This window comes from Microcebus murinus, chromosome 25, assembly GCF_040939455.1.
Source record: "Microcebus murinus isolate Inina chromosome 25, M.murinus_Inina_mat1.0, whole genome shotgun sequence".
Taxonomy (NCBI): domain Eukaryota; kingdom Metazoa; phylum Chordata; class Mammalia; order Primates; family Cheirogaleidae; genus Microcebus; species Microcebus murinus.
This window is the reverse complement of record NC_134128.1, coordinates 13,138,167-13,163,143: the sequence shown is the minus strand read 5'-3', so window position 1 is coordinate 13,163,143 and position 24,977 is coordinate 13,138,167. Positions and strand designations below refer to the sequence as shown.

The window sequence follows — 24,977 nt, the reverse complement described above, 5'->3', positions numbered from 1 at the left end:
TAATCATCAGAGAAATGCAAATAAAAACCACAATGAGATATCACTTAACTCCAGTGAGAATGGCTTTTATCAAAAAGTCCCCAAACAACAAATGTTGGCATGGATGCAGAGAGATGGGAACACTTTTGCACTGCTGGTGGTTAAGACTTTTGATATTGCATAAGGCCATGAGTCATATATTTATTATGGTCTGATAAATGCAGCCCTGCTTGTATAAAATAGCTCCTATCTGAACAAAGCCACTGTAACATTCAGCGATCATAAATTGCAAAAGCTCCACAGTACTATGCTGAAAACAAACAAACAAAAAGATCTAAAATCATGACTGTAAAAAAACCAGACCCATGGCCCAATACAGTCTCTACAAGCTACCAAGAATTTTTCAATAAAATAAAAAAATGAAGTTGCATTCCTGGTTCAGTTTGGCCTTTCTGTATTATTACTTTAGTTCCTACCTTTAGCACCTCATCTGTTTCTCAGGGTTCCTTGTCCAAGGCATTGGATTATACTACTATTCTGAAATGAACTAACTATTCCTTTCATCTGAGAAGGAGGAGGGATTGAGGCCAGAGGCCAGCGACATTTTGTACATGGAGCTCTTCCCTGGTGTGGGACACATTCAGGAAGGGAAAGGAATCCTCTCTCCTCCACCATTTAGCCTTCTATGTGTTGGCTTGCCTGTCTGTGCCCGTCATTAAAATCTACTGCATTTTTTTTCTATCATACTTTTCTGTTGCATTTAGGGTAAGTGTTCTCTACATCACTGTTTTGCGAGTCTGCAACCTGAGTTTTGTTTTTCACTTTTATTTGGTTTGGAGTATCCTTGTATTCAGAAGTATTTCTCTTTTTGTTTTATTTGAGCCCTTTTTGAAACATCTTATTATGTTTTCTTCCTAGACCATTCTGACATTTGATTCTTGTTTTTTAATGGATATATCATCCTGCATTGTATAAGGCTACCAGATATGAATAGTTTTTCCACTTGGTCTGCAGTATTTCATTCAATTTCCTCTTTCTGCCATGTTACTTCACCTTATTCTCATGCCCACATGCAGGGATTGCTTCTGACTCAATATTTATAAATGAATCTTATAGATGAATTTTTTTTTTTAAATCTTGTTCTTTGCCTGATCGTTCGGTACTTTATTTCCTCTTTTGGTCCATAACTGCACAGCAAGGTTGAAACTTACAGGGGGGCCCTGGTCAATTCTCTGGTGTCCAGTCAGATATTTTTTCTGACCCACTGATGCAGCACTGTCCAGCTTCCTGGATTTTAGAGGCTCTGATAGGATACACAGAACTCTACTTTTTAGTGTGCAGTTATACAAGAATTCTTCCTTCTGCTGCCTTCAAGAATTTTTCCCTTGCTATTCGACTTGAATATGGATTTCACTACCAAGACATTGGCTTCCTGCTAAATCATGGCATTTTTCTGCAAGGATGTGAAAAGTTGGTGGATGAAAAGGCTAGGAGAGTGAGGACAAGAGTGAAGAAATAAAACAGAATTGACCACATTGCATAGCACTGACAGGTAGAAAAGTACAATTATTGCTAGATCTCACGGTGGAAGAGTTAAGCATCTGAATTTGGGACACTGGTGGAAAAGATATGAAGTACATTGTCCAGGTGGTCTCTGTTTCAGGATTCAAAGTTGGGTTATGCTCTGACCTGCCAGTTAAATTATTAATTCCTTCCAGATCCTGAAATTAGATCATCAGTTTTAGTTTTCATTGCTTAAATTCTTATCTTCATTTTTCTTTTTCTTCTCCTCTTTCTCTGCCTCCTCATCCTCTTTTTTTCCTTCTTCTTCTATGTTCTTTTGATAATTTAGTGAGAAGATAGCTCTAGCTTTACATCATTTTAGACCTAAAGCTCATTCAGGGCTCTTGCCCACACTCTAGTTTTGACTGTGCCTGTCCTGTTCTGCAGAAAATTGTTCTTAAGCGTGTTCATAAATGTGCCTTTGCAAGTGTTCTATATTTAATAGGTTTTGAAAATACCGTGGTAAACAAAGTTACAGATGTTGGTCTATTCTAGGACGTCTCAGTGTCTTTAAAAATGCCAATGTGTATGTATTATGAACCACCAAGAGGTGTCACCAAACAGCATGTCCCTAATTTGGTTGACCATGGAATCTGTTATTCCAACAGTGCTCTGCAGATCACTATTTTGGAAAAAAATATACTCACTGTGTACTCTGTACTTAAGTGCCTCTGAGTATTTACCACTTGAAGGCTCTTAGAGAAAAATAATTTATTCAGGCTCCCTAGCTAATATTTTCCGTACTAAAGGAGAAAGATATTGAGCTCTTGAGATTATGTTAAACTTATTAACTCTATCTTTGTTTTAAAATTATTGTTCAATTCAATGACATACAGTATGATTCAGTTCCAAGGTCTCACTGTAAATATAAACAAAGCATGAACTGTTAAGAGTTTCTTTTGTTCACTCACATTATCCCATCTAGTCTTCTGTATTTGCTCTGTCAACTCTAAATAATGGGTAAGAGCAAAAACTGTCCCATGGAATTAGAAACATGCTTATACATTTATGTCGCAGTGTTGTACCCTACAGGAACTTCATGTCTACTGATTGATTTATTAAAGCATCACCTTAAAATGACAGAATTAAATAGTTGGCGCTGGTTTTTCTAGTTTGAGCTCTAGAGTTGCATATACAATAAAACAAACTGGCATCTATATTATTATGCACCTTAATAAGTCTAGACCGAATATTGATTTTGAAAGTGTTATGGGTAGCTAAATCAAATATTTTTAGAAACACGGTATTGTTTCTTAATAAAGTCCTTTAAAAACATAAGTAAGAGGGGGATGAAAAGAAGTTGGTTGTCAGGTATAAAAATACAGTTAGACAGAATATGTTCTAGTATTCGATAGTATGGTAGGGAGATTTTAGTTAAGAATATATTGCATATTTAAAAATAGTTGGAAGAGAATTGGAATGTCCCAACACAAAGAAAAGATAAATGTTTGAGCTGATGGATATCCTAATTACCCTGATTTGATCATTACACATTTTATGCGTGTATCAAAATATCACATCTACCTCAAAATATGCATAACTATTCTATAACAGTAAAAATAATCATGCAAAAAAATGAGGTAAATGATAGTTGGGATTTGAAGCACTTCAACAAGAAAGCAGGACAATCTAAGTAAAACTAAAGTAAGATTATTTTGCATTGCATTAAAGAGAAGCAAAGGACATTCAGGTGGTAAAATACTTTTATGGCATTGAACTTTAAAATTAAATAAATAAAACTGAAAATAAAAATCCCTTTGTCGCTCTTCCCCTTTGACCTCCTCAAAATGAGCAGCTCTGAAATGTGAGCCACGTGCAAGACTCAGGATTCTTTTGATACTATTTCTGACAATGGGGTCTTTTCAAGAAAGTGCTTCCTTTGTCATTTAAATGAGAGTATACACAAGTATACACAACTCAAAATTTTAAGCTGCCAGTATCACTCCCTGACTTGTTTCCCATATTACATATTTATTTTATTAAGTCAACTTAGCCCCGGGTTATTTCCTAACATCATGTAGCTGAATGTACCAGCTCAGCCTTTATTATGTACAGGTGGGAAATTATTTTCTTGGCCTGAGCTGGAGCCTTAATTTCATCCCTGCAGAGGAATTGAAGAAACGTGTCTAGTGTCATTAGATGCTCGAGCTGCAGCAGAATTCTTTGCCAACACCAACACACTTGGCAGAGGGACTGACTCGGGAGCCCCTGGACAGTTGTGACCTGAGCAGAAGCTCCAGTAATTGATTGGGAAGTCAAGGGAACACAGAAGGTATCTAAAGAGCTTCAATGAGAACAATCCACGAGAAAATACTCTATTAGTTTTTACCGTTGCAAAGCACATGATCACAAATTTAGCAGCTTAAAACAACACACATTTATCATCTCAGAGCTCCCATGGAAAGATAAAGGTCCAGGCACAGCGGAGCAGGGTCCTCTGCTCGGGGTCTCATGAGGCTGCCACCAAGACAACATCGAAAGGGTTGCATTGCTAGTCTAGGCAAAAGACTTGTAAGCACTTTGCAGTATAGTGTGAGTATAGAAAAATGGCATTTCTGTGCTGGATTGGTTTTTGAAACACTTTCACAAGAATGTAGAACAATTGAAATAGAACTAAATAAAGTAAGATCATTTTGCATTGCATTAAAGAGAAACAAAGGTGACTGAGGTGGTAAAATTCTTTTATGACATTGAACTTTCAAAATTAAATGAGCTGCATTTTCATGTGGAGGCCTGACTGGGGAAGAGTCCCCTTCCAACTTTACTTGAGTTGTTGGCCAACATGGCCCCTCAAATCCAGCTAGAGAGAGAAGGTTTTTTAGAGTGCAACTGCTAGCCAAGAAGAATCTTAAATGATGTAAATTATTCATGAGAGTAACATTCCTTCCCTTTTGCCATAATTCTACTGGTTAGATGCAAGACACAGGTCCTGTCCATTTTCAAGGGAAGGGATCATATTAACAGAAAGGTGGGAGAACCAAGAGGTAAAGATAATGCCTGTTGCCAAAAATACCATGTTCTTCATTAAGGAGGAACCGTTCATCTGATCAACACTTAGGGTGATTCTAAATCTTGGCTACTGTGAATTATGCTGCAATAAACATGGGAGTGCAGATACCTTTTCAACATACATTCATCTCCTCCTTTGGAGATATACCCAGCAGTGGGATCACTGGGTCATATGGTGGTTCTATTTTTAGTTTTTTGAGGAACCTCCCTACTGTTCTCCACAGCAGTTGCACTAATTTACATTCCCACCAACAGTGCACGAGGGTACCCCTTTCTCCACATACTCGCCAGCATTCATTATTGCCTGTCTTTATGATAAAAGTTATTTTAACTGGAGATGGTATCTCATTGTAGTTTTGATTTGCATTTCTCTGATGACCAATGACGTTGAGCATTTTTTCATATGCCTGTTGGCATTAAGACTCTTAATGCACCACCTTATATTTTGACTATTTTAAAGATGATTGAGAGGAGACTGATAGGGTTTAAACAGAGCTATCATAGTTAAAGAAGTTAGTATTTATTGAATATGAACTATATGGCAGGCATTGTCCTAGTCGCTCTGAGGTTGGTATTAATATCCACATTCTTACAGATGACTAAGCAGAAGTACTGACACGGATGAATAGTGGAGATAAGAACTGAAAGAATCGCTTTAAGGTATCTCCATATTGCTTTCCACAGAGGCTGAACTACTTTGCAGTCCCACTAGCAGTGTAGGAGTGTTCCTCTTTCTCCGCATCCATGCCTGCATTTATTGTTTGGGGACTTTTTGATAAAGGCCATTCTCACTGGAGTTAAGTGATATCTCATTGTGGTTTTGATTTGCATTTCCCTCATGATTAGAGATGTTGAGCATTTTTTCTTATGTTTGTTGGCCATTCTTCTGTCTTCTTTAGAAAAGTTTCTGTTCAAGTCCTTTGCCCACTTTTTGATAGAGTTACTTGATTTTTTTCTTGCTGATTTTTGTGAGTTCTAAGTATATTCTAGTTATCAGCCCTTATCAGATGCATAGGATGCAAAATTTTTCTCCCATTCTGTAGGTTGTCTGTTTACTTTCATGACTATTTCTTTGGCTGTGCAGAAGCTTTGTAGTTTGATCATGTCCCATTTATTTATTTTTGTTGCTGCTGTGATTGCCTTTGGGGTCTTCTTCATAAATTCTTTGCCTAGGCCGATGTCTGAGAGAGTGTTTCCAACATTTTCCTCTAGAATTCTAATAGTTTCATACCTTAGGTTTAAGTCTGTTATCCAGTGTGAGTTAATTTTTGTGAGAGGTAAAAGGTATGAGTCCTGCTTCAGCCTTCTACAAGTGGCTATCCAGTTTTCCCAGCACCATTTATTGAAAAGGGATTCTTTGAATGTTTATAGCAGCACAATTCACAATTGCAAGGCTATGGAAACAGCCCAAGTGCCCATCAATCCAAGAATGGATTAATAAAATGTGGTATATGTATACCATGGAGTACTATTCAGCTCTAAGAAACAATGGTGACATAGCACATCTTGTATTTTCCTGGTTAGAGCTGGAACCCATACTACTAAGTGAAGTATCCCAAGAATGGAAAAACAAGCACCACATATACTCACCAGCAAACTGGTATTAACTGAGTAGCACCTAAGTGGACACATAGGTACTACAGTAATAGGGTATAGGGCAGGTGGGAGTAGGGAGGGGAGTGGGTATATACATACATAATGAGTGAGATGTGCACCATCTGGGGGATGGTCATGCTGGAAACTCAGACTTGTGGGGGGAGAGGGGGAAAGGGTATTTATTGAAACCTTAAAATCTGTACCCCCATAATATGCCTAAATAAAAAAGAACTGAAAGAATCATGACACAATGATCTGCGTATGTAAATGCAGATTTTTGGAGGTGGTAGGAGGTGAATGATCTGAGTAAAAACAGACTGGATCAAAAAAGACACCTGCACTCAAATGTATATAGCAGTACAATTCACAATTGCAAAGACGTGGAAACAACCCAAGTGCCCATCAATATATGAATGGGTAAATAAAATGTGGCGTATGCATACTATTGAGTACTATTCAGCTCTAAGAAACAATGGTGATCTAGCACCTCTTGTATTTTCCTGGATAGAGCTGGAACCCATTCTACTAAGTGAAGTATCCCAAGAATGGAAAAGCAAGCACCACATGTACTCACCAGCAAATGGTATTAACTGATCAACATCTAAGTGGACATATAGGAATAACATTTATCGGGTGCCAGGTAGATGGGAGGGGGGGAGGAGGGGGATGAGTATATACATACATAATGAGTACGATACGCACTATCTGGGGGATGGACACGCTTGAAGCTCTGACTGGGGGGGGGCAGGGGGAAGGACAGGAAAGGCAATACACATAACCTAAACATTTGTACCCCCATAATATGCTGAAATAAAATAAAATAAAACAAAAAGAGAAGATTGGAAGTGCTTGGGTGGAGAGAAACCAATGTAGAGAAGCAGAAATTTACAAAGACTCCTGGGAGGGGAGAAAGTTGGTGTGGACATCTGAGGACAGGAAGACCATTTTGGGAAGAAATTTTGCCATGTGTTGTACAGTGTGATTCATGCTTCATTGTCTTCTCAAGTGTTCAGTAAAAACTTACATTGCTTTTTATGACTTTTTACATCCATCTGTGTTTCAGAATTGGCACTTGCACTATCACCGAGTGGCTCAATTTTTTAAAAATTTTGATTATGTCGTTAATGTTTACCTTAAAAAATAACAATTGCGCTTGTATTTCCCAGATGTTTTGTGATTTCTTTAGGATGGGAGAAAGTCTGTAATATACCTCCCGCAATGCTTAGCTTTCCATGTAGATAGTCTTTAAAATAGTAAACGTCAATATTTAAAATACCATTAAGAAAGACCAAAAGTTGATTTGGCATAGATTTAAGCCTCCTAATAAATTCAAGAGAAACCCATAATTTAATCTCGTTCTGAGTTGTAAAAATAAAAGTTTTAAATTCTACACATTAAAAAGTAATCTCCTAATTAATATTTTAGCATGCCTTTTAAGTGACTATTTTTCTGACAATGGAATACATTCATTGCAGAAAATCTGGGTACTACAAAAATGTGTAAAAAAGAAAATTAAAATCACCCATAATCTTGTCACCCTGTAAATAGGTTGTGGCATATTGCTTCCTACATGTACTGTGCTTTTATCCATGTGTGTACATCCTTTTAAATCTATTTTTACTTGGTGTCGTTTTACATCTTCACATTTAAAAATATACTTCTGAGACACAATTTTAAGTGTTTTCGTAGCGATAGTCTGTTTAGATAATTTTAGATAATTCACTTTATAGATAATCTATATTTTATTTAACCAATCCCTCATTTTAAAATAATAATGGCCTGAATATCCTTGAATAGACGTATTTCTCTGTAGCTCAATCTATTTCATTATTTCTATTTCATTCTTAGAAGGGAAATTACTGGGGAAAATGTAAACACTTGTTCAATAACCAAATTTTTGTGTAACGAGTACAGACATACTTAAAGAATCAGAGTACAAAAGGAAGAGTGAAAAAAATGTTTTTTCTTCACATCTCCAAACCCCTAATCTCCTTTGCCCTTCTGGAAGCAAACTTATTTACTGCATTTGTATGTGTATAAATTTCACATCTCCCCCTTTCTTGTTTTCTCTTATAGAGATGTAAATGAGATCCTACATACTGTGTTCTATAGATTGTCACTTTCCAATATGTCTTGGGGTATACTCGTAATCAGCAGATGCAAACATGTCTTATTTTTTAAAAAAAATAGCTTGTGGTGTCCCATTACATGCACTATAATTTGTTTGACCTGTTTTCCTCTATATAAATTCCTTCCCATAGTCCCAGCCTTTTGCTATTACCAAGATGCTATAAGGAACAATCTTCTCCCCAGTTTTTTGTGAATCTGTGCAAATACACGGTAATGTTCCTTAGTATGATTTTGGATACAGATATACATCTATATCTAAGTCTATGTCTCAACCTCCTTTCTCTTCCTGCTTAGGAACTGTCACGGACACGTGTCACTTCTGAGATTCTCAATGTCCTGTTTCACTTTACACCATATCCCTGCTTTTAGGAAATATTGTCACCATGTGGTATGTAGCCTTGATGCGACAATACATTCAAGTGTCTTTCCTCACATAATGGAATCTAAATGTATCTCTCTCTCGAATTTCTTCTCCGGGATTTTCAACCTCTCACTGCCTGGGTTTGGCCACGAGAAGGCATGTATTTGACCTCTACTTGACTAGTCAGATTCATTCTTGAGATTTTTTTTTTTTTTTTTTTTTTCAGACAGAGTCTCACTCTGTTGCCCATGCTGGAGTGCCGTGGCGTCAGCCTAGCTCACAGCAACCTCAAACTCCTGGGCTCAAGTGATCCTCCTGCCTCAGCCTCCTGAGTAGCTGGGGCTACAGGCATGCGCCACCATGCCCGGCTAATATATATATATATTTGTGTGTGTGTGTGTGTGTGTGTGTATATAAATAAAAGTTGTCCAGCGAATTTCTTTTTATTTTTTTTTAGTAGAGACGGGGTCTCACTCTTGCTCAGGCTGGTCTCAAACTCCTGAGCTCAAACGATCCTCCCGCCTTGGCCTCCCAGAGTGCTAGGACTACAAGCATGAGCCACCATATCTTTTGAGACTTTTGAATCTTGAGCTGTGGACACCAGAAACGAAGATGAATGCTGTGAGTTCTTTTAGACTTTTCAAGTGAAGTCTGAGTAAGACTGCCAAACAGCATTTGTTTCTGAGACCTTCTACCATGAAGAGGTCTGCCTTAGCCTGATCCTTCAGTCCTTCCTTCCAGCCTGTGAGCTCCCACTCTTCCTCTGAAAACTTCTCTTCTTCCCTGTTCTTGAATTAACTGGAACTGGCTTCTGTTGCAACCAAATAAACCTACTGAATACAAATATTAACAGTATCCTTCTACTTGTTTCCAGTGTATTTATTCTTTGTTATTTAGGTGTCATTGGTATTACTTCCATTTTAATTAGTGACAAAGCCAGAAATAGAAGTTAGGTTTCATGGTTTCTTTTCATGTGTCATTCACTCTATTATGTTTCTTATATAAATCCATCTAGAAGCAAAAATGGGTTGTTAAAACCATTTTTCATTCCTATATTTTATTTTATTTTTTTTAAAAAATAATGCTCACGACAGATTACTCACTACATGTAAAATGTCATATGTAATATGATATGTTTTCCAGGGGGAAAAGTGTTTCTATATTATGAAAAGAGCTCTGAGAGTCAACTACTATGTAGAAGACAAACAAACAAATGAATACCAGTGTTCTGAATCTCTATTTGAAGGGGAAAATTTTTATGCACACATTATTCTCATTTCAACTTCTATGTCACAACCCTTCTCAGCCCCTGGATTTGTAAAAACATAATAACAAATAACATTTCACAAGTCTTTAGATTTAGTAAAGCACTTTCATATACTTCTCTTTACTGTAGTCTTATAAGAATACTGATGGTAGGTATTTATCCCAGTTTAAAATTATAGATAAGAAAACAGAGTCCACGAAAAGTTAATACCCAAGATCACACATCAACAAATGGATGTAGCTAGACTTAAACCCAAGTCAGAGCCTGTCTTGGTTTCCTAATACCATGCTGCCTGAGCTATTTTATGTTTTATTTTGGTTGTCCTGCATTTGAAGGTAGTATTTATTTGTATACTTGGTATTGTTTGATGAAAGCAGAAAGGTCATTAATGGCTTGATAAAAATAAGAAGGTATATTAGCTTCTCACATTTGTATGCAACTTTAGAAAAGCGGTATCTACTTTTTATACTCCTCTAAAATTTAATCTGACCTCAGATCCTTTTTTGGGGGAGGTCTGTTTTCTGAGGAACAGATTAGTATTTCTACACCTGATAATGTCACTGCTCTCTTAAGTGTTTCTATCTTTCTTCCTCTTTCTATCCTAACCATTCTATCCACCACGCAAACAGTATGATGCTTTGCCTTGGTTTTCCCCCTTGCTTGCTTTCTTAGGTAAGAGGCTGTTGTCTAGCTCCCTACCTTTCTAAGTCTTATGAGCTGAAATCAGGCCTTTGTATACTCTCTTGCATGTCATAGGTACTTGAAAAAATATACCTGTCCTTTTGAAAGGTACTGAGTAAATAATTATTTAATAGATAAAAGTTTAATTTTACTTTAAGCTATATAGAGATACAGGTCTTATTCATGTTAGAAGCATGAAAATCTACTTGATTGGCTTTTCTCTGGTTCTTACCATAGTGTGAATGTGTGTGTTTGTACGTGTCATGTGTATGTGTTTGAATGTGTGTATGAACGTGTGTGTTGTCCCTAATTCTGAGGACAGTTTCTGATAAATTCACCCTTCTCTTCCACTTGCTTACCATGTAGCAATTCTTAAAAATGTATTAATGTTTTTATTTGCAACATACTTGAATTTTATTTAGCTCTAGATTGGTAATAGAGAAAAGGGTTGATGAAATTATAGAAACAATTTAAAACCATGCAGAACTGGTTAGGAGTTTAACTTGCTTCATCATGATTATGATACAATATTAACCATATCTATCCATTGAAAGAGGGTTGGCTGATGAATGATTAGTACTTGTTTACAAAGCTAGTTCCTGAATTTCAAAGGTTTCAAAACTAATGCTATACGCAAAAGCCTCCAGAAGAATGTAAAACTAAAGAATTTAAGAATTATACTCTAATATCAAAATTACACTTGTATTATGCTAACATGGTAGAAAAATTAGGCACTAGAACATTTCAGGATGTAAAAGGATGGATAGATACACTTTAAAAGGTTCGAGTTTTAATATTAGCTGTATTATTTCCAATTAATAGTGGAAACATATTGATATATTTTCCATTAGTGTAAAGGTAAAAGTATTTCCTCACTAATAATAATAAATGGTAGCATTTAGCATATAAATGGTGCAAGCTCTTAAATTACCTTTACTTTTGCTATATGAGTGCAGCCGAAGAGAATTTAATGCATTTTTTACATGGTATAATTTTATCTTGCTCATACAATGTGAGATGAGTAATAATGATATTCTAATATTAATATAGGTACAAAATATACATATGGATGAATAATAGCCATGTTTTTCAGACCTCCTTGCCAAGTCATATTAAAATGACAAATAATTGCAATTGCTTAACAGCGAAATGGTGCAAGATCTGTAGTCAAAAGCACATTAGGGACCAACAGTGTCCATTTGTTATCCTTTGTCAGGAAAACATGGCTCCTAATGAAAGTGAATGAAGAAATACTGATTGAGGACCGCGACACTAAACCTTCTTCTCGACAAGAGTCATGCTGTGGGTATTAATAAGAGGATTGAAAGGTGAAGACAGAGCTTGCGTTCTTAACATCTTTGTATAATCTGGATTTGCCTTGTGTTTGATTTTTTAAAAATAAAACCTGATAATTTTGAGGGCCGTACAAAGAAAGTACAGTATAAAAATATAGTGAAACCATTCCAAAGACATTCCAGGGTCAACGTGTTCAGGAAGGATTCCTTGGATAACTTGTTATTTAAAATCTGAATAGCTCAAAAATCATAATCTGACTACCTCTTATAAAACAAAATAAAACTTGGCTATTTCTTCTTCCCACCAGTTAAACATTCTTTCCCCTCTTAATTGCCCTCTCTTTTTGAAAATTATTGTTTCTCTACAGCAAAATATTGCTGTAAGAAGAATTTTTGACCAGGAAAATGGGTAACCTGTTAAAAGGAAACACAAAAACATAATTTGAGTTCAAGGATGCCTCGGCACAATTTTCTGAAAATTATGATGACTTTGTTATAAATCGAGGCATATGCAGTTTCATTGCATTTTATACCTGCTGATTCCTAGCTCGACAATATGTAAGATGAGCAGTTTCTGTCTAAGATGGTGTGAATACGCATGCACATTTTTATAGACATATAGAAAAATGACACTGTAGTTTCTAGTAATTTAGCCAGCATTTATACATTGCATATTATGTACCAGGAACTGTGCTAGGTATTGAGAATACCATTGCTCACAATCTGTTGGGGAGGAAAAAAAGCAAGCAAATAATACCAACTATCACTAATTAAACATATTGTATATAAGACACCTTGCTGAGTTTCACATATATATTATCTCATTTAATAAAACAGCCATCTGATATAGATGACATTATTATTGCCATTTTAGATAGGGACTCTGAGGCACAGGGGCGTTTAGCATATTGCCCAAGATCATACAGGTAGTAAGTGCTAAAGTCAGGTTTTGAATCTAGATGGATTCTAGACTCTATGCTCTTAACTGTGATATTTTGTTGCACAATTCAATACAGCTGGAATAGAAGCAAATAGAAACAACTGTGGCAGCATAAAGGAGGTTATGATTGCCTGGGACATGGGGTAGGAGCAGAGAAATAGGCTGAAGAAGGGAAGAGAGATATACTCAGCAAAGGAAAACTTGCAGGGACTTCTGAGTATCAAGTTACTTACCATTGGTAACTGTAACAGAGCGTGACATTTTAGCTTTGCTGCCATCTTTGTTATTGTTCATTTTAGTATTGCTTTTTCCTCCTTTCTCTAAGCTTCGTAAGTGGGCAAAATAAAAATTGGCATTGGGGGAAGTAGAGTGGAAGATGAGATTAGACAACAGAAATTTATAGGTTTTATTCCAAACAAAGTGAGAAAATATCCTTCCTATTTCCCCAAGTTAATAAAGATAGTTCAGAAAGTGGAAGAAACTGTAGCTTATTGATAGAAAAATACTATCCAGGATCAGAAAAATATTTGAATAAATGAAATGGTACCATTCTGGAACTATTCAACTTAAATTTCTTTTTATATGTATGTTTGTGTATGTGTGTGTGTGTGTGTGCATGTTTGTGTGTGTGTACATTAAAACCTCACTTATCCTACTATTTTAGCCCATTTGTGCTCATTTAACAACATATGTGACACTGGACAATCTATAAAGAACAGAAATTTATTTGCTCACGGTTCTGGGGGCCGGGAAGTTTAAGACTAAGGCGCCACCATCCGGTGAGGGCCTTCTTACTGTGTCCTCACATGGTGAAAGGGTGAAGATCAAAAAGGGACAAACTTTCTTCACCAAGTCCCTTTAAACCACCAATAATCCATCCATGAGCAAACCCTCAGGACCTAAACACTTCCCAAAAGTTCGCACCTACCAACACTGTTGCACTGGAGATTAAGCTTTCAACACATGCATTTTGGGGGACACGTTCAGACTGTAGATTACGTATATTAAAACTTCACTTATCCTAAGTTTAGTTACCTGATCACCTCAACTATATTTGATAGAGCCAATAACCAGAAAGCAAGCCAATAAGATTTCTGAGTACCCTAAATGTTATCCCTTCAATAACATCCACATATGAGCACGTGGGTCTTCATACACAATTGTACTGAAGACCACATGGCCTGATCCAGAGCCTTTGTCCTCAAGCTAGTATAGTTGAAGGGGCTTCTTGGGTTCCCACTTAGGGCTAAGTGTCTCTTAATTCCCAAACTTGCATATTATAAGTGACAGGTTTCAGGGATGGGAGAGTTGGCATGGAAAAGGCTACAGAAGGGTACGATAATTTCAAGAAAGATGAGAAACTAAGAAATAAATGATTAAGAAATTAAGAAAAGATCATTGAAATCCAATAGCCCTCTCTCCCCCATAGACCTGACATATAACGGAAAATAGCATATTATAACAACAGAGACTCCTAATGATGACTCCAAAATAATAAGAACATACAAGATGATATCACATGTTTAAGATATAATATACTTTAGGAAAATTTTTATCAAAATTAGGCATGTAAAATTGCAAATAATCTTGACATGTAAAGCTATTTAAAGGGGTAGACAATAATTTACTTAGGATGAACACATACTTCTGTTAACAACTGCATATAAATAAGATGCAACTATACTTCAAATATTAAGACATTTGTCATTGCTATTCTATCATCTTCTGGCAATAGCCATGATATTTGAGGGAGCTTTTCCTCCCTTCATCTGAAATAGTTTGACTGAGGTTCTACCTCTAGTAGTAGGGTGGAGCCTGTGATCTAGCCTTAAACCAACCAAGGTATCACATTTTTCCTACACAGTGTCATGTTCAAAGATGCACGCAGTTGAACCAGTAGGAGTAAATCTCAGAAGGACTGCTAGAAATGCTAAGCAAAAGGTGATGCCTCTTTCTTTCTGGAAGCCACGCTGGAAGAAGGCAGATCCATGAGTTGCTGGCTACCACCTGCCTTGTGACCCCAATGGGACAGCCAATCTGACAATGAGGTATACACGGAAGAGGGACAGTTGACAGAGAAAGAGGGAGAAACCAGGTCTTCATAATGTTGTATAGCCTTGTGGGCAAGTCTATTCTCTTTTTGGCTAAACAAACTGGTAACTTTCTTTTAAAATTTATGATGGCTAGAATCCTAACCAATTCCGTAGATAATATATGCATGGAAAAAATTAAAAAGAACTACAACCTCATTATTGGTGGGGATGGGGGAAAAGTATATATGCACATCGAGGTAGAAATGTAAAGTATTATAGTTTTTCTGGCAACATCCATTAGCATTCATCTTACTCCTGGGAATTTGTATATTAGAAACAACAACATACATGGGTCATATATTTCTCAGAATTTAAGTTGTTTATTGTAGCATTGTTCATAGCAGCAAAAAAGGAGGAAACAAAACGAATGCCCATGGGTGGGGTAATGGCTGAATGTATGACAAGACCATCACAGCACAGAGAGTTACGACTATTATGTAGCTTTAAAATAATGAATTAGAGCCTTATGACATGACGTGGAAAATTTTCCACGAGGTATTTTAGAGTGAAAATCAAGATGTACAAAAGGCCTGTACCATGAACTCATTTTTAAAAAAGCAAGACAATCTTCAACATGTGACTATGCATAACTATATAGGATTATAAGACTACAGAGAAAATATGAATAGCATTAGATTTTTTTTTTTTTTTTTTTTTTATTTTATTTTATTTTATTTTATTTTATTTTATTTTATTTTATTTTTATTTTTTTTTTTTTTTTTGAGACAGAGTCTCGCTTTCTTGCCTAGGCTAGAGTGAGTGCCGTGGCGTCAGCCTAGCTCACAGCAACCTCAGACTCCTGGGCTCAAGCAATCCTGCTGCCTCAGCCTCCCGAGTAGCTGGGACTACAGGCACGAGCCACCATGCCCGGCTGATTTTTATATTATATATATTAGTTGGCCAATTAAATTCTTTCTATTTTTATGGTAGAGACGGGGTCTCGCTCAGGCTGGTTTTGAACTCCTGACCTTGAGCAATCCGCCCGCCTCGGCCTCCCAGAGTGCTAGGATTACAGGCGTGAGCCACCGCGCCCGGCCAGCATTAGATTTTTAATGTGGATTATTTGGGGGGCTGTGTTCAATGTCAGGAGGGAAGAATAAGGTGAGAGGGGAAACAAGCTGAAAAGGAAAAGAAACATACATACTTGAAATAAGCATGTCTTAAGTGTTAAACATTTATGTAAAATTATGTGGATATGGAGTGTATGCATGTATGTTAAGTGTTCTATGTATGCATAAAGAAATTAAATACAAAAAAGCATTTTAGATGGACTCTAGCTTTACTGTTAGATCCCATTAAAAAAAAAAAAAGAAAAGAGCAATAGCTGATTAAGTTTGAAGACACCATGTGCTCATTTTGTAATGGGTAAATGTGTCAGACGAATTGTACCAGAACTGGAGGGTAGTCCAAGGTCTACGCTAGACCATTGTGTTCTAGAGCTTAAGAACTGGGCTTGCTTTCACAGAAGAATATCTGGTAATTTTGGGCATGTTCATCACATGATAGCACCAAAGGCAAGAAGCAGAGTAGGGCAGAAAACAAACTTATATAAATGTTCTCACATCTCACTGGTTGCGAGTTTGATTGCCCAGTGGGCTGGTGTGATCTTTTCCTACTATATTTTCAATATCTACTTCAGAGTCATTTTATATTATATTATATAAAAATTATAACTTTGGTCTACTCTACTCACATTGTGTTACATTATATTATTAAAATATTCTACTTATTATACTTCTATTATGTTATATTGTTTTATGTTATATTTTTACTATACTATATTGTTTTCTTGGGTGATAAATTTAATTAAATTTAAGGCAAAGCATGTAAGTAAAATTTAATGAAAGATATTTCATTAAATTTTCATTAAATTTTATATTTCATTAAATTTAATGAAAGATATTTCATTCAATTTTAAATGCCTCCCACTTGATTTATTTTTTCTTTTGTTTTCATTTAGGTCCTGAGTTTGGGGTGTAATGTTTAAAAATTCTTCTTTTCCTATTATTGAAATAGAATTTAATAACTATAAAAGTAGTCACTTAAAAATGAAAAATACAGTGTGTTTTGGTACACTCACAGAGTTTTACAACTATCACCACTATTTGATTTTAGCACATTTTCATCACACCAAAGAAACCCCTCCATAACTATCAGCAGTCACTCTCCACTCTGTCCTCCCACCTACCTCTGGCCACCATTAATCTACCTTCTACCTCAATGAATTTGCCTATTTTGGACATTTCTTTTTATTTTATTTTTATTTTTTAAATTCCAAAATATTATGGGGGTGCAAATGTTTTTGGTTACATGTGTTGCTTTTGTAATGCTTGTGTCAGAGTTATAAATATGCCCATCGCCCACATAGTGTTCATTGTACCTATAGGTAGGTCTTTGCCCATCCTTTCCTCATCCCTCACCCCTGCTTGATTTCCACTGAGTTTTACTTCCTTCTGTGCACATATATGGTCATCAGTTAGTTCCAATTTAATAAATAATGAGTACACAGGGTGTTTGTTTGTCCATTCTTGAGATACTTCACTTAGGAGAATGGTCTCCAGTTCCATCCAAATTGCATGGAGATTCCTCAAAGAACTAAAAGTAGACCTACCATTTGATCCAGCAATCCCAGTGCTGGGTATCTATCCAAAGGAAAAGACGTCCTTCTATCAAAAGGACATCTGCCCTTGAATGTTTATAGCGGCACAATTCACAATTGCAAAGATGTGGAATCAACCCAAGTGCCCATCCATTCATGAGTGGATTAAAAAATGTGGCATATGTAGAGCATGGAGCAGTACTCAGCCATAAAAAAGGATGAATTAATGCCTTAAAACATACATTCAATGTCTGATGTTGTTTTTGATCCTATTTTTTACAAACTGGTAATTTTTTAAAAATTACATATATTTGTTGGTATGATTTGTTATTTTACAGTTGACATAGCTTATCATCTCAGGTATATTATTTTTCAGACTCTTAGGACTAAAACAGTAAATGAAGCCAAAATCAATTACCATATTTTGCTTTTAACAAACTAAAATACATACATCCTAGCAAGTTCTACATTTAAACCAAAGAGAAGTAAACGTTTTCTTCCTCTAGTCCAAAGGGCTAAGTGTCATTTTCTGCACCAATAATAACATTCATTTCCTTCCAGGGACACACTCATCTTCAAGAGTAGGGGTCCTCAAAGTTTTAAACAGGGGGCCAGTTCACTGTCCCTCAGACTGTTGGAGAATGCGCACTGTGGGCCCGGGATGAGTCGGCTGCTAAGCAGGACAGGCAGCGGCGGCAAAAACACCCAGCGGGTCAGATAAATGTCCTAGACAGGTGGCATGTGGCCCGCGGGCCATAGTTTGAGGACTCCTGTTCTGGAGTATGGTCCTGATTATGATTCCAGAGAGAAAAATCCTTTATTGATATATTGGAATCGGGGCTATTCAACTTCATTTATGAAGTGGGGAAAGCATGGAATCAGGGAAGATAAGAAACCGTAATATAAAGGGGCATATGTCACATAATGCAGGGACATTATTACAGTTTTTGCTTAAACTATTGTACATAGATTGATTATAGACTAACTTAGAATCACTTTGCTTCTAAAATATGAAAGACTCACGTACTAAGCAGAAAAAGATTGGGGATCTAGTTTTGGCTATACGGTGACTTATTTGTGTTGTCTTGGACAAATCATCCGATTTCTGTCTGCCTCAGTTCCTTCTACTATAAAATGAAAACAATTAGACAAGGGGACTTAGAGGCTTCCTTTTAATTTTTGGCACTATATTTTAATGTGGAGAAATCACTCTCAACAAAAATGGGTAATTCAAAAGTCAGAGTTAGAGTGGGTATGAGGAATTGTGAGAATGAAGGAAATAATGGAGAATTTAGAAATATTTTTTTTTCCCAAGAAAGGAAGGCATTTAAATTGTATTGTGTGTAAGACAGACTCATGCTGTTGGATGTAGCTCTACACTTTTGTTTCTGGGACCACTTATTGCTAAACCATTCTATCTAGGCTGCTGCCTAATCTCTTAGAAGATTTTGAGGGATAGAGATCTTGTAATTTTTTCAGACGGTTTCATGAAAAAACTTGACTGTTGTTTAAGCATCACCATTATGGCCTGTACGTAAGCAAGAATTATCAAATGCGTGGTCAATATATTATTTTGCAAAATCAAGATGCTTGCTTTGCCATATCACATTTGTCTAAGAAAGTGAAACCTTGAAAGATAGGTTTATCTTCAAGATATATAATCAGGAACATTTCTTCAATTTTTTTTTTTTTAAATCAGAAAGCATATCTCCAAAAGGCAAGATAATACCAGGAGTTTATTAAATAATCAACTCCTTAAGGATGTTCTAAATATACTCACATTAAGTCCAGTCTTCTTTCATCTACAGAATTTTTACAGTAATATTTGATGTGCCTAATGAGCTTCTGCAAGAACTTAAATCCTTGTAGAGTACATGAGATATGGAACTATACCACTCGCTATACTAATTACTGAAGCAAAAAACATCATATGTTAGAAACATTTTCAAAGTTAAGCATTGAAATAAGGAGGTCTTTCTTATCATTGTTCTAAATCTGTAACTAATGGAAATATATTATTTGCTGGGAATTCTACTGAATAATAATCCTACACATTATTAACTGAGAATAATGCCACTCTTTTCTTCCTGGTATCTTCCAATGAATTTGAGTTAAAGTTGTCAGGCCATCAATACTCTGCTATTCCTTTCCCCCTGTGTACTACAATCTTTTTAACTTCCTTGTCATTTGCGGTCCCCTGTGTGTCTCTAAAACAACCACTCAAGTACCTCTGCCAATTTCTTAAGCACACACACTTATGCATGTCATAAAAGGAGTATCATCAAGCCCTGATTTGAGATCATCAGATATATATGTTCCCCTGTGGCACTCACCAGCAAAGAGATCCTTCCAAAAAAACCTCCAAAGAAAACGAAAACCTCCAAAGCATACGCTTAACCAATCGCACAAAGAAGTACAAAAGAGCAGAGAGAGCAATTAATTTGTGACTCATGACAACCTGCTTATTTCTTCACACATAAAAGTTATTACCCTTTTCTAAGCAACATTCCTAACACAAGTAATTATTGGCCATGAAATTAGCCATAAAAGCTGTTGAGGATTCTGAATAATTAAAATTATGCCTTCGGTCATAACTGAATTAAATACTCAAAGGTGACATGTTAATATTTTCCAACTCTTGTGTTTGCCTTAGACTTGAGAAACTAGCCTAAAAGGAGCTTTCCGAAAGTGGTGTAATTAAATGGCATTTATATTTTTAGTGGAATTGTTACATTTTTAAATAATGAAATAATTAAAAATAATTCAGTGTTTTAGGCTAATGTATATATTAATTTCCATTTCTATTTTGTTCTATTCCAATCTTGCCCTTTCCCTACTTTAATAGGAAAAGCAATGCAAAGATGCCATGCAGACAAATGTATAGCAGTCCTGGTAGCATTTAATCTCTTTTTAAAGAAATGCAAATATTGCTGCTGATGGTATTGGAGCCTTGTCCAGTAATCATTTGGGGAGCTTGCTGATCCATTTTTCAAGCCGTGTCCATTACAATCAGTCACTGAAAATTGTGATCTAGAATATTCGCTCTTCGCGAAAACAATAGAATTAAACTACAGGGCACTGGAAAATTGCTTTCATATTCAAGCAGGGCTACACGTATACAGACACCTTGTTGATAATTTTACTGCCTCGAAGAAAATGTATTGCTACTGCCACAAGCCTGTCTTTTGGCAGTTTATCACTTACAAGTGATGATAAAATTGCGACAAAGAGACTTCTTTTTAATCTTATAGGTCACTGCTTGTAGTCTGGAGTATCCACCCTTTTGTCCTCTCATTTAAGCCAGATAAGGTGGAAAATTCCCTTCAGTTGTCTGTAAATTTCATTTAAACAGTATCCAACACTGACTTTGCCTTCTGATTTTTCAAGTCCCCAGATCTTCCAATATATCAATTCTATTTCTTCATATTTTAAAATTAATTTTTAGAAAGAGTTCTGAATGTGTTTGAAATGGCTTTGATAAAACTAAATTACTGCATGGATTTTGAAGGGCTCAAATACTTTTATGAATCACAACGAGAGAAGATAATCCATTTGGCATCATGAGAATGCTGACTACTAAAGTGATTTTGTGCCTGAGTTTCTTTTCATTATTATAACCATCAGTTTTAACCAACTACTCATCTAAGGGTATTTAGACAGATAGGCAATCTTGCAACATACAGTTTTCAAAAAAAAAAAAAAAATTCTGCATAAACTTCTCTAACCATTGAGTCCTTATATAAGAAACAGTGGTGAGGAGAACACTTATAAACAAGACACCTATTTTTGAGCTACTTTTTCTTTTGCTCTTTGATTTCTGAACTTTTTCACAGGTTTTCTTTCGGGCAATCCTTCTACGAAGCCATGGATGCATAGTGTCATGGTTTATTGATCTGCCATAAGTTTTCCGTGTTATTTTAACAACCGCTCAGCAATAAAAGAAGCCATTGTGAATATACTAAGTCTTATAGAAGAATATTTTTATATTGCATAAATGAGGAGAAACTTACTCGAGGTTGCATTTTCTTTCTACTAAACTAGGAAGGATGCAATTCAGAAGGTCTCTCTCAAGGGATTCCAAAGAGTTTACAAATATAATCTTTCTCTCTGATTTTAATATGCTCTCTGACTTGCTAGCCTCATTTTACAGGTGTATAAACCACCAAGAAAGGAAAGTTAGTATTTTTTTAAGTGTTGATTAAATCAGGATATATTGTTTACATAGCAAAAACAGGCTGGGGAGGAAGTCTCACTAAAATGGTTTTAGTAACAGCTTCCATTTATTGAGAACCTGTTATGAGTCAGGTTATAAGCTGGGTACTTTACACACATTATTTCTAGTAGTACCGGAAATCTGGGAAGGTATATATTATTATACCCATTTATAAGATGAGAAAAGTGATGTATAGAGAGTCCGTGTCTAGCTAGTTAAGAACAGAGCCAGGATTCAAGCAGTGTTCTATTAACCACTAAAAATGATCTCAGTCAACCATATTGTACTCTCTATGATGAACAAACAGAGGCTTGACAAACAAGCAAAACTAACAAGAACTCAAAGAAACACGGACACTGAGCTTCCATTCTTTGGCAACCCTGTGTAGGGTTGCCCTTGGATTTCAATCTCTTGATCTGCAACTCAGCACTCCGTCTGCAAGATCCACTTAGATTTTTGACGCATGAGATCATTTCCTATGCATGTTCTCTGATGTGTCAATTTGTTTTGGGAAGAGGATTTGTTGGAAGAGGCATTTAAACATCCTTCATTTTCTTTCTCATGAGCTTTTATTTCAGCTTGAGTGCAGGGCCCACAATCTTATGTGGTTGTCTCAGTAGGCATTGTCTTCTCACGCTGTGGGTGTAGCTCTATACATTTGCATTTGGAGATTGAAACCCATACTTTGCCTTTTATCATGTGTTCCTCTGGGCAATCAAATCTTTGTCGAATGACTTACAGACTCAGATATAAAGAAGGAATGGCTGGGAATTTACTCAACAGTACTCCCCTTTCCTTTCTTCCTAACATCAAAGTAAAGCCTTGTCTGACAAATTGGAAAAGAGGAGACTACTTCCCACTGTGCTGACCCTGTATAAAAACGCATCTCTCAAAAGTACACTCAGAGGTAAACAAAATGAACAGACGCCCTCTTGGCCTGTCTATAGGCTTGCATTTTAAATGTGATTGTTTTTATAAAGTACGTTTTAAGTGGCAAGGAATTACTGTGACTATTCAGTACAACTTTGCACAGTGCCTAGACCTGCACTCCGAATGAAAAACCAAGAATAAGCATTAACTAATATTTAATTAAACTAGAAGATCATCAGAACCTCAACCTCGGGTGGTTTCTGTTTACACATACAGATTTCAGTCCGCTCTCAGGATTGTGGCTCCCCAATAGTTACCTGCAAATCATAAAAGCACGTTTAAATCCTAAATAATTTCATTTCTTCTTTGAGTCAAAAGTCTTATTTTTTGCTTTGAGCATCTTCTTTTGAGTTTTCTCCATAATTATAAAAAATGTCTGTATGTGTGACCAGAAATCCTTTAATGGTGAATGCTTAAAGATTCTAAACGAGGAGTAATTGGGTCATTTGTAAAAGTATCACAGCTTGTGCCTTACTAAAGAATGTTTTTGCTTTATGCAAATAAGGAGGGACTCTTAGGATTTCCTTAAGAAAATGAATAGTTCCTCAAGGAAATGTAGCAAAACCTTTTAAATCAGAATCTTCCCGCTGAAGCCTTGCTTGAAGAGAAATTATCATTATTTTGGGGGGCTATGGTAGAAGGTTCAGAAGCCTTGGGTGGTGGCATGGCTCAGTAATTTTACTGGGAACCAAAGTTCATTTCTTTAGACTTGCAGGTCTAGCAATTGAATTTCCTTAGTAAAATCAAAGAGGATTGGATTGATAATGGGCTTATGTTCTACAAGACTGATCTATAAATCAGAATGTCAATTTGTTAATTTTAATGTGGGAATTTAAAAGTCCAGTGTCTGGGATACAATGCAGTTCTTAATGAGATCATCCCTCTTTCCTCATATGAGGATTTTGGGAATCCCAGTAGAAGTTTCCTTTAGTGAGCATGGATTAGTGCAAATCTTCAGGAATGTTTTATGCTGAAAGTGTATGGTGATATGCTTTCTACACAGAAGGTAACAGTTCCCTCTGTTTTCCAAAGTGGGTACACTGTTACACATTTGACCAACTGTTTTTGAGAGTTCTAGTTTCTCCATACCTGTCAGCACTTGTAATGGTCAATCTTTTAAATTTTAGCCATTCTAGTGGGTGTGCCATTGTGGTTTTAATGCACCTATCCTTAATGATATTGAATATCTTTTCATGTGCTAATTTTGCATTCACATACCTTCTTTGGTGAGGTGTCTTCAAATTGTTCATATTTTTATCCATTTTATTTTTGTTTCTTTATTGTTGAGTTTTAAGTGTACATATATTCTGGATATAAGTTCTTTATCAGATATATGCTTTGCAAAGATTTTCTCCCAGTCTAAGACTTATATTGTCACTTGCTCAATAGGGGGTTCTGAAGAGCAGAAGGTTTTAGTTTTTATGAAGTTCATTATCACTTTGCTCTTTTATGAATTGTGCTTTAGGTGTTGTATCTAAGAAAGCTTTGCCTAATCCAAGGATTTTCTCCTATGATTTCTTCAAGACGTTTAATAATTATAGGTTTTTGTATTTAGGTTAGTGATCCATTTTGAGTTTATTTTTATATATGGTGCAAGAAATCAACCAAACTTAATTTGGGTTTTGTATATCACAGACCAGTTGTTACAGCGCCATCTGTTGATAAGGCTATTCTTTTCTTTATCACATTTCCTTGAAGCTATTTGGTTTTTTGTTTGTTTACTTGCTTTTTTTTTCTTTTTCTTTTTTTTATACTTGTTTATTTATTTATTTTTTTATTTCGGCATATTATGGGGGTACAGATTTTAAGGTTTCAACAAATGCCCATTTCCCTCCCTCCCCCCAAAAGTCTGAGTCTCCATGCTTGGTTGTTTTTAACAGAAACTCAGGGAATCATCAATAGCAAAGAGCAATTGCAACACAGCAATGCCAAGAGCCGGCTTCAGGATTAGGAGAGAACACTGTGCCTCCTCCTGCCTCCAGTGCCTTCAGAGAAACTTCCCTAGTAGCAAAGTATAGAAATAATCCCCGAAAGTATCATATTTGCACTATTGTTAAAATCAGTTGTCATTTATGCATGGGTTTATTTGTGGATCCTCTATTCTGTTCCATTGATCCATTTGGCTGTCTTTATGCCAATACAACACTGTTTTGCTTATTGCATCTTTACAGTAATGCTTGAAATCATGCAGTGATAGTTAGCCTTACAACTTTTCTTCATCTTTCATAGTTGTTTCGGCTATTCAAAACCCCTTGCATTTCCATATGAAATTTAGAAAAATTAGCTAGTCAATTTCCACACACAAAAAAAACCTGTTAGGG

The 24,977-nt window shown here is 36.1% G+C and overlaps 1 pseudogene; it reads right to left on the bottom strand.

Moving 5' to 3' along the window:
- Nucleotides 1-24,499: 24,499 nt before the first annotated feature.
- Nucleotides 24,500-24,699, bottom strand: LOC142864670 (uncharacterized; annotated as a pseudogene).
- Between the last annotated feature and the right edge of the window lie 278 nt (nt 24,700-24,977).